Source organism: Nyctereutes procyonoides, unplaced genomic scaffold (genome assembly GCF_905146905.1).
Source record: "Nyctereutes procyonoides isolate TBG_1078 unplaced genomic scaffold, NYPRO_anot_genome, whole genome shotgun sequence".
In the NCBI taxonomy this organism is placed as follows: Eukaryota; Metazoa; Chordata; class Mammalia; order Carnivora; family Canidae; genus Nyctereutes; species Nyctereutes procyonoides.
The window spans coordinates 15,407,408-15,422,292 of record NW_026575051.1 but is presented as its reverse complement, the minus strand read 5'-3'; the positions used below and the strand labels follow the sequence as shown (position 1 = coordinate 15,422,292).

The following is a 14,885-nucleotide window of genomic DNA, read 5'->3' as shown; positions in this document are numbered from 1 at the left end:
AATTCCCTTCAATTATCTTTTTCCTTAAAGATACAGGCATAAACCTAACTTTCTAAAAAAGTCGTTTGGCCTTTTTTGCATTGAGTCTTAAAAATGTTTAGACCCTTTGCCCCGGGAACTTAATTTTTGTGAATCCGTCACAAAGGTATAAACCAGAAATACTAAAAAGAAAGATTTAAGCACAGAGATCTTAAGCTTTTAACTCAGCACTATGTGTAATAAATAAAAATTGGAAATGATCAAAGGCCCAGTTTTAGGAAAATGAATAAGTTAATTAATGGCATATCCATATAGTGGAATACTGTGTTGATATTGAAGATTTAATGAAGTTTTTTTTTCCCTTTTTACCCATGACAGGAAAATGTTAATACTAGGTTAAAGGAAAAACAACAAAACCAAACCAGGCTACGCACTTTTTACACTGTAATCCTAATTCTCTTAAATCTTTGGGGAAAGGACTGAAAAGAAATATGCCAAAATAAAAATAATATTTCTTCCAATTTGGTGGGATATGGTGGAATTTATGTATGTGTTTTTCTTCATTAGTTTTCTTTTCCCCAAATTTTCCATAATAAGGATATGAGATTTTTATAATCAGAAATTTAGAGAAAGTTAAAAAAAAAAAAAACAACAACAATTTTATCTTGCTCCTTTTGCTAGTCTGTATGAATGACCAAACCAGGTGAAAATCAGACTGAGGCCAACATCCCACCTGTGATAGAGCCTATGTAGACTTGAATAAAACAGCTCTTTGCTGGCAACTCAGCGGGGGAAGGAATGCTTCAATTCTCCCCTCCTTTTTAGTGAATTGGACATAATTTCAGACTTTGGAAAAATTTGCAATAGTACAAAGAATACGATATATACCTGTTTTCAGATTGAAGTATTGTTAACTTTTGCCCTTTTGCTTTATTATTTGCCTTTTTTACATAAAAATATATACAAATTTCATATTAAGACATGTATAACATACACTAGTTTGTTACATATAATGTTATGTAGCATATGTAGTATATAATAACGTATATATAGTATATGTAACATAATGTTTTTAAAATATTTTATTTATATATTTGAGAGAGAGAGCATGAGTGAGGTGAGATGGGCAAAGGGAGAGGGAGAGGCCCACTGAGCATGGAGCCCAATTTGGGGCTCGATCCCAGGAGTCCCCCCTATAATCCCAGAGTCCCAGGATTGAACCTCCCATCAAGCTCCCCGCTCAGTGAGGAGTCTGTTTCTCTCTCTGACCCTCTCTCCTCTTGTGCTGTCTCCCTCACACACACTCTCTCAAATAAATAAATAAAATCTTTTGAAAAAAGATATTCAGCACTTTATTATAAAATAATAAATGCTTTGCGTTAGATGATTTTGCCCAATATAGGCTAATCATGAGTTTAAGACTAGGCAAAGCTGTGATGTTTGGTAGATGAGGTGTATTTTTTTAAAAATTTTATTTATTTATTCATGACACATACAGAGAGAGAGAAGCAGAGACACAGGAAGAGGAAGAAGCAGGCTCCACGCAAGGAGCCTGAGGCGGGACTGGATCCCAGGACCCCAGGATTATGCCCTGAGCCGAAGGCAGACGCTCAGTCGTTGAGCTATCCAGGCATCCTGAGGTGTATTTTTTTGTAACAGAGAATAATGGGTTAGATGCATCAAATGTGTTTACAACTTACTGTATTAAATGATATTTTCAACCCGTAATGAGTTTATCAGGATGTTACCCCATCATAAGTCTAGAAAGATCTGTATACATAGAATACTTTTTCTGAATCATTTCATGGCTGACCCTTTAATGCCTAGATTCTTCAGTATTTATTTCCCAACAATAAAGACAGTCTCTTTAAAAAACATAGTTATTTTAACCCCAATAAATTTAACATGGATACAATATTTTATTTTTTTAAAGATTTTATTTATTTATTCATGAGAGACACACACAGAGAGAGAGAGGCAGAGACATAGAGGGAGAAGCAGGTTTCTCGCAGGGATCCTGATGTGGGACTTCATCTCAGGACCCTGGGATCACGTCCTGAGCCAAAGCCAGATGCTCAACCGCTGAGCTACCCAGGCATCCCAGGATACAATATTTTAATACACTGTCCATATTCCAGTATTGCCAGTTGACCAATTAAAGCCCTCAATCGATAGCATCCCTTTATCCTCTGATCTAGGATCAGCCTAGGATCAGTTATTTCACTGAATTGCCCTTTTAAGTGGCCAGTCAGAACACTCGTCTGATCTAATTAGGAGAAAGTTAGCAGAGAACATCCTGCTGGATTTGTAAACGTCTGAAACTCTCCTCCCACCTTATTAAAGAAGTGACTCCCTTTCTCTAGTGGTTGCACTTACCGGATTAGATCTCAGTCAGCTGTTATTTCTAAAAGCTGTTTTACAGCAGAGTTGTCAGAGTTGTCAGAATTCTTGAGAACACCATGAGTTGTAGAAGTAAAGCTGGTCCAGCAGCAGAAAGCAGCCTAATACGATGACCTGAGCCATTCTGGTGTCCACCCTCACCTTGTAAACTGTGCCTGTGTCCTTGAAACCATATCCTGTTTCGTAAAAGGAATCGAAGTGCCAAGTCAAACAAAGCCCAACCATCCCTCCTATGATAGCAGTACCTGGGCAGTATGCTTTTCCAGCTAAATCACAGTAGTCTCATTCAGGTGCAATGAGCTCTTCCCATAGTTTAACCTTCTATCCCAGGTTTTTGCATTGCAGGTTTATATGTGAGGTGTTTTTTTCTAAGGAAAGTCTCCTCTTTCCTAGTTGCTATTCTCAAAGGTACAACCAGGTAAAATCCTATTAAAAAGAGAGGTTCTGTTTAATAAAAAGTGTCCCAGGGGATCAGGAGACGCCTCTAGAAACAATACCCGTTTGATCTGATCATAGTGAGTCCTGGGCAGCAGATGATCTTGTATAAAAAGATCTTTTCTGTGATCCTCATCCATTTCACACCGAATTGTTCATGAGGATGAGAGTGGGGATAAAATCACCTAGCTCTGGGGCATGCTCCGTAAGAGGTCATGGAGGACCTCACTTAACCCTTCCTACCTTTGGCAGACCTGGCCACGCATGGCCCTGAGTGCCTTATAGACCTTTAGCACTCTAAAGCTGGGCCATTGGTTCCCATCGTTGTCACCAACAAGAGACTCTTCTTTATTAGGCCCCACTTACCCATCTTCACCTACCATGGACTTAGGGCTTTTAAAGTTTGAACTCTACAAAACTGCAATCCTACTTTCATGGAATGCTAATGTTGGAAACATCAGATGAGACACTACGTGACCAGGAGGATTGAAGAGTGAAGCTGCTGGGGTACCTTGTATACTTCCTTCTTTTCTAAACTTATAACAATTTTATGTCTGGTAGGTCTGGACTGTACTGCACTGCGGTTTCCTATAATATATCTACTGCAGTAACAGACTTAGAAGTTCCTTTAGAATTTTTATACATAAAAGTCTATGTAGGAGTTTATTACCGGGTCCAAGCATCATCAAGACGTAAGTCTTGTTAAGGCTCCATTTGCCATATTTTTGTCATTTTTAAAAACGTTCTTTCTGTAGTATAACCCCAACACAATGAAGCAAGTGGTAGGTCCAAGAAGTTCCATTTAAAGTCAAGAAGAGTATGGGTTCACATTTAGTTGGGAGGTTACATGAGAAACAATAGTTTTTGTTTTGTCACAAAAGGCACAAAAGTAGAGATAATGAAACTCAGTTTTTTTTTTTTTTTTTTTTTTTACCCAACTGGCCACACATTGCAATGCATAGTGCTCAGATGATCTCAAAATAGTTGTGCCCTTCACTTTCTGGTAACCACAGAAGATCAAGAACTGTGGTCCAGTCCACCTCGAGAATCGGATGGTTGAGAATGGCAATTGGATGCTGCTCTCTCTTTGCTGTTCCTTTACAGGCCATTTCTATTTACCTTTCCTTCCCATTTTCCTCTTCTCTCTCTCCTTTCCCTACTTCTCTCTCTTCTTCCTTCGTTCCCCCCCTTCTCTTCAACTCTTTGCAGAAGGTGTGAAGTTGGCTTCCTGGGCAACCTATTGCCCAAGGGATTTGGAGGGGAAATTTGAAAAGCCGGTTGAGGAGTAGTAGTCACTCTGAAAATGGTTGTACAGAGAAGAGGAAAATCGCTAAAGAGGAGGGCCCTGCAAGGTGATACAAGGGGCCAGCGATGAGCAGTATGTCTCCCCGATCATATTTCCTTTTTCTCTTAGACTTCAGAAAAATGAGGAATAAAATTAAATGAGGGGAAAAGGAATTGGATTGATATTGTTTTCACTGAGCTTAGTTCCCGATTAGCCCGTCCTTAGTTCCATGTCTTGAGGGGATACTAAACATTTGGCAGGGGCAGTGATCCCTTTGGGTCTAGCTACTTCAAGCTCGTGACATACCAGGATAGCAGCATGTCCTTTTTTTTTTTTTTTTTAAGATATTGTTTTTTTGACAGAGAGAGAGGGAGAGCATAAGCAGAGGGAGGGGCAGAGCGAGAGGGAGAAGCAGATGCCCTGCTGAGCAGGGAGCCTGATGCAAGGCTTGATCTGAGGCCCCTGGAATTGTGACCTGAGCCAAAGGCAGACGCTTAACCCACTCACTACCCAGGTAGATACCCCAATGGTATCTCCTTTGAATGGACTGCAAAAGTGATAGTGGAAGCAGCTGTTGTGCTCTTTCTCAAGCAGATTGTTTTGTAACCCAGTGGCCAAAGGGTAAAGGACTCAATCTGTAGAACCAGGTTCTAAGATGCTATTTCTTTCTTTCTTTCTTTCTTTCTTTCTTTCTTTCTTTCTTTCTTTCTTTCTTTCTTTCTTTCCTTTCTTTTCTTTTCTTTCCTTTTTTCTAGAAGATTTTATTTATTTATTCATGAGAGACACACACAGAGAGAGGCAGAGACACAGGCAGAGGGAGAAGCAGGCTCCATGCAGGGAGCCCAATGCGGGACTTGATCCCTGGACTCCAGGATCACGCCCCAGGCCGAAGGCGGCACTAAACCGCTGAGCCACCCAGGAATCCCTACGATGCTATTTCTTAATTCCCATAGCTCTTATTGTCTGACACCGTTTAACTGTTTGTGTGTATGTGGTTTGCTTCCTCACATTGCTTATAGGTTCTTAAAGAGCAGACCCTTGGTTTTTGTGTGTCCCCATGCCAGGTCAGTAGCATGGGGATCTAGGAAGGGTGGTTGGGAGCCCAGCTGGCCCATATGGTAGCCACCTCAGCTATTTAATTTAAAGGTAAAGTGAACGAAAATTAAAAACTCAAGACCTCTGTCGTGCCATAGTTCAAATGCTCAAGAGCTACATGTGGCTAGTAATTACCCTATTGGACAGGACAGATATAAAGCATTTTCATCATAAAAGTTCTACTAGATAACACTAATCTAGAGCAACTATGAACTAATTAATCTACTTAATCCTTTTCAAGGTTGGATTGTTTTCAACCCATTGAACTGTTGGATTTTTTCCCTTTTGACTTATAATGGTATTTGGTGCTAGGGATTTAACATGGATCTTAAGGTGGGTTCTTTATACAAAATTGCCATAGATGCCAAGAATTATTATTCAGAGGTAAAAGGGCCTTCTGTGACAGCAATGCTTTAAAATATGCAGAAACCAGCTACCAAAAATTACCAATATTCTTCCATTTGATTTGCTTCTTCAAAATGGAACACTTTGGCCCATGGACACTGGGGAGCTGGGTGATGTGAAGAGAGAGAAAACAGCTAACTCATGAATGCCTCCATGCTTGTGTGTAAACAAAATGGAAATGGCTTAGTCTGGTGGGTGGCCTTCTGCAGAGAAGCATATGGGGAGTCCTGTGGTTGGGTCAGAGGTGAGAGTGGCAGGGGTAGTGGAGTTAAGGGGGTTTTGGGAAGAAAGCGACACCACAGACTAGAAATGGCAACAATAAAGCTGGGTTCTCAAATTCTAGATTTGCCATTCCCTGTTCATTCCCTGCCATTCCCTGTTAAGGCTTTTTACTTCTCTGAGTCTCTGTTTATAAGGTTAGAAAAAAGGTATTATCATGTGCACTTAAGAGCAAAGACGGGAATCTGGTTTCACTTACTAGTTACGTGGTCAAGGTCCAATTATTATTATTATTTTTAAAGATTTTACTTATTTATTTATGAGAGACAGAGAGAGAGGCAGAGACACAGGCAGAGAGGGAAGCAGGCTCCATGCAGGGAGCCCGACATGGGACTTGATCCCAGGCCCCCAGGATCACATCCCCGCTGAAGGCAGGTGCTACACTGCTGAGCCACCGTGGGATCCCCAAGTTCCAATTATTTAACCACTCTGTGCCTCATTTTCCTTATGTCTAAAATCGGACTCAATAGTACATGGTTTGTTGTGAGAGTTAACTAAGTGTACCCAGTGCCCAGTATGTTGCTGGCCACATGGCCAGTGGTCCGTCAATACTAGTGCTGATGAGGGTGGTAGAGATGACTCATCATCACCACCTCCGTCTTCTCTGGTAATCTCTCGGTTTGTTTCCTGATTCATTCACAGAAAGAATGACCATGAAAAAAGCTGAAGTAGTCTCCTTTATAATGCATACAGCTGTACTTACTGAGGGGCAAATCTTCCACCTTAAAAGAGCCTACTGGAAATGTGGTTTTTCTTCCAAGCCGGGGATGGGGTATTATTGGTTTAATTAATCCATTATTGTAGGTGATGCTGTCTCAAATGGCAGAAAGCCTCCTAGATAATCGAATAAAATTCCTTATTGGCTTTATAGTTGGATGTAGATTTATCCTTTCTGTAGTAATATAGTCTCTAACTTGTATCAGGGTCAGCAAGCTAGGAAGTATTTTATTGAAATTTGATTATTTATTTATTTAGATTTTATTTATTTATTGAGAGAGAGAGAGAGAGAGAGCGCAGGAGCCAGGAGAGGAGCGGAGAGAGAGAGAGAAAGAATCTCAAGCAGGCTTTGTGCTGAGTGGGAGCCCAACACAGGACTCAATCTCAGGACCGCAAGATCATGACCTGGGCCCAAATCAAGAGTCAGCCACTCAACCGACTGAGTCACCCAAAGGTTCCAGCTAGGAAGTGTTTTAAACTTTGAAGGTCGTACAGTCTATGTTACCGTACTCTGCTCTGCTTTAGTATGAAAGCAGCCATAGGCAACATGTAAATGATGGATGTGGTGTGTTCCAATAAAACTTCTAGAAATCAGGGGCTTGACCTGCAGGTTATAGTTTGCCAGCCCCTGGATCTGTGTACCATAGCATCGTCTCTTAGTGGCTCTTGTCTCCTGCTTCCCCGTGGCTCGTATGGCTTGGAGAAGCAGTCTGGTTCTCCTTGGAGAGCTTCTTGAGTTCTAGCCACTAGTGTTCCACCTTATATTTAGCAGTAGCTGTTTCCTAGTCTGCCGAGTGCTGGAGGGATGAGTTACAAAACAGGACTGTCAGATATGTGTGGGAGTGAGAGAAAGGTGGCAGTTTATCCTGTATTTTGCTTAAAAATTGCTGCTCCGTACTTCCCCCATCTCCTCCTGAAAGATACTAGTTTTATCCAGGAGACCTCAGTCTTACTCTCCTGGGTCTATCTCACAGGGGCACCTGCCACACACTTGTCACAACTTGTCTCTCAGGCAAACTGGAGCCATAGAAGAGGGGGAGAGAGAGTAGCTTGGGGTGTAATTGGCCTGCCTAACTTCTGTCTGTTTGCTCAGAGAACCGTTATACTTTGAATGGAGAGAGGGGCCAAGAGGAGCAGTAGATAGACGCAACCAGCTGTAGCCTCCAGAGCACTCCTGCTGTCCTCAGAGAGGAGCCTAGAGAGTGAACTGTTGTATCTTCTTAGTTCAAGTGCTGTTGAGGACAGTTGGAAGGGAGGCATGCTGGGTAAGGAGATCCAAAATCCAGTCCTGTGATAAGTATGAGCTGGTTGAGCAGAGCCCTGGGGGTATGCTTCAAAGGCTGGATCCCAGTCTGCAGGAGGAGCCCTGGCAGCAGAAACGACATTGGACTATGAGACCTGAAGTCCAGCTTTGGTTCTTCTACTAAAAGGCTGCATGATCCTGGGCAGAAGACTTGCTCTCTTTGAATCTCAACTTTGTAAAATGAGGAAACTTGAACCCCTCACAACAGGTCACCCGATTTTGATCCATGTGACCATTTCACTGTAACCAAGTCCACTGCTGTCACGCTGCTTGTCTGTCCTGGGAAACACTGCCCTGATTGATACTGCAGTGTGCTGTAGAGTGGGGTACAGGGGCCCCAGGCAGGGATTAGAGAGGCCAGGCTTAACCCCAAACTGATGCCAAAGAAGGACTGTCTGTGTGCTCACCGCCACTTGGAAGAGCTTTCCCTCGTGCTTCCCATAGAGTAAGGTCAGGACAGCGAAAATTTCCACTGAAGTCAGGACAGGTGGGTGGGGAGGCCCAGGAGAACGTGCAGTAAGTGTGCATGCTTTTAGGGAGAGAGGAGACATTTCTGTAGCACGGTAGAGATCGAGCAGCTAGTTATAGGACTACTTCTGAGTCTTTCAGTTCCTTCAAGCGTGTCACCTTGATTGCAGTGGAGAAGCTGTGCTTTAGGCTCTCGTGCGTTTCTGAATTTTTGTGCTGAGGGGTACCTTGGTTTCCTCATATGGGCCAGGGAGCCCCAGCCACAAATGGAACTCCTGAGGACAGCATTGCATGGGTCACAAGGGAGGGCATACTTGGGAAATGCTTTCCTGCTTTGGAAAAATTACCCAACTCACACTGGCTGGCGGGAGGCCAGCAGCTCATATAAACCGCTCAAGAGTGGGCAGCTTCTAGGATACATGTGATGAGGGCCCCCTCTCCCTCTAGCTAAATATCAATAAAGAGGTTCAGACTCGCTATACTGAAACCCTCTTTAGCTCTCCTATATTCTCATTAGTTATTAGCTCGTTAGTGTGAGCATTACTCCCCCCTGTAAAGAAGTTCTTAAATGACACATTGAACCACAGATCCATGTATCTTTATAATTCATTGGGGACTTTGTGCTTGGAACTTTACAAGGTAATCTAACAGTAATCCTAGAGGATGGGGGGAACTGTCACTCATATAAGAGTGGAAGGCTGGAGTTACAGAAAGAATTATTTCACTTCCCGAGAGCAATATTCAAGTCCGGTTTCACCTGCGGGGAATAGGACAGGTGTCCAGCCTGGCCCTCCGAGATCCAGGAAGAGCTCTTGTCCACAGGATTTGTCTTTAGCCAGGACATCCATGAATTTCTTCTAGGAAAAGAAGTTGCTACGAGAGATACTAGATTGCAGAGGAGCTATTCTCCATCTTAGTTTACATATTTCTCCCTCTCTGTTTGGGCTTTTGCTATATTATCTCCTATGTGAGAGTTGTTGTCCAGATGGTGAATTATTTTCCTCAAGAGAAACTCAATGGCCAATCTCCCTGATTCTGAATTAGGTGTACTTTGGCTGAAATAGGGGACAATAGGATCTGGATAAACTTTACCTGTTTGTGGCCAGGTTTACCTTTAAGGCATTCCAAGGCAAAAAAAAAAAAAAAAAAAGGAAGGAAAGAAAGAAAGAAAAGATTAAGAAATTTCAAGCATGACTCATTATTAAACTGCTTAACTTCTGTTATTTTTCATTTAATTATATGTATGTGAACACTGAGTTCAAGGTGCTGTCCTAGAACTAGGCTTTAGTAACATACAGGGTGTTTGTTTTAGTTTTCTTTGGGGAGAGCTGCAAGCTGGAGATCATGGAGAATTGTGTGTGTGTGTGTGTGTGTGTGTGTGTGTGTGTGTATTTTCTAATCCATCCATCCTTTTTTTTTTTTTTAATTTATTCATGAGACAGAGCAGAAACATAGGCAGAGAGAGAAGCAGTCCTCACAGGAAGCCTGATGTGGGACTGGATCCCTGGACCCTGGGATCACGCCTTGAGCCGAAGGCAGATGCTCAACCACTGAACCACCCAGGTGTCCCTAACCCATCCTTTTACAGAAGCTAAAACTGAGTCCCAGGGAAGAACCGTGACTTGCCCAAGGTTACATGGCCAGCAGGGTTAGAGAAGAGACTAGGGCTGAGTCTCCTGACTCCTGGGACAGTGCTTTTTAGATTTCCCATGTTGCTTCTCTGCTCAAAGGACTACAGGGTTCTGCTCAGTACAGAGGGTGTGGTGGTTTGAAAGCAATTACTCCATCTCTTGAAAGACAGAGTGGAGAGGTGGTTTGCCTGTGAGGCTACTGGGGGCTGAGGCTGGGGGAGCAAAAGAACTCTTAGCTGTTTGGCCTCAGGGACTGAGGAGGGCATGAGGGAGAAAGAGATGGAGGCTCGTTTCGGAGGGGGACATCCTCTGGCTTGTTTCTCCCTGGATTGCCTTCATGGGAATGGTGCTGTCCCTAGGTGCTCATTCAGGGTTGGGGGGCAGAGGTCATGGTGGTTCTCGGCTGCCTTTGCCCACCATCATAATTGGATGATTTCAGACTAGGGGAGGTGAAGGAGCCGATGGCTGGAGATGAATCAGATCTTGGCTGCAGGTGAAAGTAGAGAAATGCTTAAGGCTCTTACAGTCTACACAGAACCTTCCCACCTTGACCTTGAGAGGCAAAATCATCCCCTCTTCACTTATCCTTTCTTTACACTCTCTTAACCCGTCTCTCAGGCATTTAGTGCCTTTCTGGTTGCTCTTGACATTCTCAGACTTCAACTCAGTTTTATTTGCAGATGTCCTTGTCCAAGATTATTCTATAGGCAAATTGCTCCAAGGGAACCTGTGGAAGGCCTTATTACTGACACACTAGTTTGGGGGAAGAGAGAGAAATGACACTTCATGGTTATTGAAGGCTTACTGTATGCCAGGCAGCATTCTGTGGGATTTATATGTACTCTCTTATTTTAATTCTCATGATGACCTTCTAATGTCAGGGTCATGCCCGTTTTTCGTATTAAGAACGGAGGCACAGAAGGATTACATGACCTGACAGGTCACATCTCAAGTCCGTGGGGAGCCAGGACTGGCCCTCAGGCAGTCAGCCTTGGATTCTGAGCTGGTAACTAGTGTGCGGCACTGCTGCTCACCCGCGTCTCTCCATTGGTCGGAGGAGGAAGGGTGGGGTGTGGGCAGACAGCTGAAACCTAGGCTATTGAAAACAAATCATTATAGCAGATTTTTCTTTCCATTTGTCTCCTTTCCTATGACCCGCATGAAGGGGAGTATGGGTTGGTGGAAGACATATTCTAAAGATTTATGTTCAAAGAAGCAACCAAGGGATGCCTGGGTGGCTCAGTGATTGAGCATCTGCCTTCAGTTCAGGGTGTGATCCCGGGGTCCTGGGATCAAGTCCTGCATCAGGCTCCCCACAGGAAGCCTGCTTCTCCCTCTGCCCATGTCTCTGCCTCTCTCTCTCTCTCTGTGTCTCTCATGAATAAATGAATGAAATCTTTAAAAAAAAAAAAAGATTTATGTTCAAAGAAGCAACCAAGACTCAAGAAAGACAGGGTTGGTAACACTTTGCTTAGTCATGGTGCAGAGACATAAGGGCTGATGGGATGAGTCTGATTGACCTGGATTTTGACTCTGTGCCCTCACTAGGCAACTGTGCCAAGCTACTGAACCTCTTCTCAGTTTTCCTATCTGGAATGTGGACATAATCCTGTCTCATGGGGTTGTTTATGAAGCTCAAATGAGATAATATGTAATATTGATAAAGCTGCTTGCTCGCCTTTTTTTTCTTCATCTCTTTCCTCATAGAAAGGTCAGGACGTTGAGGTGTACTAAGCATTCCTGGAGAACTAAGGTCAGGGTGGAGGGGCGGTTGTATCTGATTTTCAACCCAAGTAGAACTCCATCAGAGGTGAGACTTAATGAGTCGTATAGGCCAGGAGAAATGGCTGCAGAGAAAACACCTCTACTAAGAACATTGGCCGTAGCATGTCTCAGCCTAATTGATGTACAAAGACAGCTTGAGAGGAACTGACTGTGTGGCACATGGCATCTGATTGTCAGATGTTCTCAAGGGTGAGAGGAAGAAATTCTGCTCGCTCCCACCTGCTCCTGTGAGGAGCACTGCTGAGGAGATGGTGCAGCCTGGGGCCATGGGAGAGGGGCACAGACCATACTCGGCGGGGGCAGGTGCAGTGTTGGCTGAGGGAAGCTGTGCCAAGGGAAGGAGCTTGTGCAGCCCAGTTGTGCTCACTGGTACGATGAAGGTCTGGGATTCAAGTATCTCCAACGTCTTCCATTCTAAACCCTATCCTTCAGTGCTGCAGAAACGGAACGGTGAAGTTGAAAACAACCCACAACTAAACTGCTTCGGGATCTCAGGCTTGAAACCCAAAGATGAAGTTAAAGTGCAGACCAGCTGGGTTGGTGGTTAAACCTCTTATTTGCATAGTTGATTACATAACTTTATTTGTATGAGATTGATACCCTAATCTGTATGTGAAGGCTGTTCTTTGGGGAAACAGGGCTGCTTCAGAACCAGGACATAATTTGCTTGTGTTCTTATTTGAAAAGTTTAGACACAGTCCTTGAACCGAGCTACATTTTAGATGTTGAGAATTTCTGGTCATAGAATTTTTGTTTCTTCCGTCCTGTCTCCTCTCTACCACCCACCGCTCCAGCAAAGCAATACATGACATCATCCCACATTACCTACCTAGCAAACAGGCAAAACCTATCCCTTCTCATCTGCATTGTCTCTAGGTTTTACTGGGGAACAACACTCTTGGGTCTAGGTCCTTACAAATCCCAATGATCTAGGCTTAGGAAATATGTTTCCTTTCTTCCCAAACTGTGGTTTCCTTCCCCCTGTGGGTGGGTCAGGTCTTTCTGGGGGTGGTGAAGGAAACCCAGCTCTGCAGCCCTTATTCCTCTTTCCCGGGAAAGCAGTAAGATTCAGTCAGCCAAACTGGGATGGCAGTGCAGTCAAATTGGGATGGTGTTTTCTGATATAAATCCCGAAGGTTGCAGTGGATGGTTAGGGGACAGATGTTGGGTAACTGGAAGCTGAGCCCCGAGTGTATTGAAACAGCATCAATATTCTCTTCCATCAGGTTTCGGAAATGACTTTAAACATTTTTAACTGAATTACGAAAACTACTATATGCAGTGTTCAGAGAAGAACAAATGAAGTGTGTTAGGAATTTGATAATAAGTACTTGTCCACTCCCTAAAGTGACATTGTGGGCTGTTTTTTTTTGGTATTGACATAGGCAAGATCGTCAAGCGATTCTGAGATGCAAAGATGACCTGCTGCTCTGTCACTACGAAACCTATTTTTCCTTTTTTTTTTTTTTTTTTATGATAGTCACACAGAGAGAGAGGCAGAGACACAGGCAGAGGGAGAAGCAGGCTCCATGCACCGGGAGCCCGACGTGGGACTCGATCCCGGGTCTCCAGGATCGTGCCCTGGGCCAAAGGCAGACGCTAAACCCCTGCGCCACCCAGGGATCCTCGAAAACTATTTTTCTAACCTTACAAGAAAGATTTCTGTTCCCATTAAGTCTTGTTTACTTTTCTTCAACAAAGACTTCTCTCATGCTAACTGAGCGCCACATCTTACTCTAAGTATCTTCTAAATATTAACCTAATTGCTATAACCCTGGGAGGCAGGCCACTATAGTCACCATTTTACAGATGGGGAAACTGAGTTAGAGGGAGTAACTCGCTCCAGGTCGCACAGCTAGGAAGTGGCAATGCCTGGTTTTAAACTTGGGCATTAGTTTGACTCTAGATACTGCCCTGTGATTCTTACAATCTGAATTTCCCATGAATCACCTGAGGCTAGAAATGTCTAGGTTTCTATGGTTGATTTTGTGTGTGTGTGTGTGTGTGTGTGTGTGTGTGTGTGTGTGTGATACTCCATTAAGAAAATGTTAGTTTGGGGGACCTGGGTGGTTCAGCGGTTGAGCGTCTGCCTTTGGCTCAGGGCGTGATCCCGCGGGGGTCCTGGGATCGAGTCCCACATCAGGTTCCCTGCAGGGAGCCTGCCTCTCCCTCTGCCTGTGTCTCTCATGAATAAATACAGAAAATCTTAAAAAAAGAAAAGAAAAGAAAATGTTCTTTCCTTTAGCAAAGCCTAGCTTGTTCTGAAGTAAAACAACTACAAAATTGTCGCCAGTGAGGAGTTGTCCTTTATAGAAGTCACATTGACTTCCTACTTTTTTTTCTTGGATTGCTTGAAAGGGGAACATTCTAAAGCCACATACCCAGTGGCCTCAAGGCTCTGGAGGCTGTGTTAAAAATAAAGGCTGTGACAGATAAGTCAGAGGTGCTGGAGTCCTGCAAGTCGGAAGTCGCATCTGTGGAACGTGCTGGTTTTCTCAGCCCCAGACAGCAGACAGCTGCAACCAAAGAAACCTTCCTTCTTTGCCTGAAGCCTCCTTGACTAAAAATTCCAGACGGTCACCTCTCTGTCAGCCCAAATTTCCTATGGGAAGTAGACTTGAAGTGTAAACACCAGGAGGCTGGGCAGAAGGGAGCAGCAGATTGTTTCAGGGGGGAGGCTGCTGGGCCCTTTGCTCCATTCCCCAGGGCCCCCTACTGCAGTGATTCTCTAGCAGGGGAAGAGGCTTTTTCCCACTTAACCCCTCGCCCCACTGCCTTTTCCACCTTTGCTTCTAGCGATGCCACTTCCAGCAGACAACACCTTTCTGGTTAACCTCTGAGGACGTCTGAGGGTTGTGCAGCAGACGGAACTGTGGCAGGAGGAAAACCTCTTATCACTGTAGCCTAAAAAGCATTTTCTCGTGACCAAAGTGGCCAGAGATGGGCTTTTGCCCTTGGGGGTCACCGGCTGCTGTCCTCCTCAGGCTCGCCCACTGATGACTTCTTCCTCTAGGCTTTTAGGGGGGAGGTGTTTCTTTTTTCAGCGTGTTTTATTTTGTAGTTTATCTAACTAACAGCATTTATATTTAAGCTGTTTGGGCTA

General features: G+C 43.9%; 1 protein-coding gene across 1 annotated transcript in view; it reads left to right on the top strand.

Annotated features, from left to right (window-relative positions):
- Positions 1-14,885, top strand: part of TNFRSF21 (TNF receptor superfamily member 21) — a 68,625-nt gene that overhangs the window by 23,135 nt on the left and 30,605 nt on the right. The gene's annotated exons all lie outside the window — the stretch shown is intronic.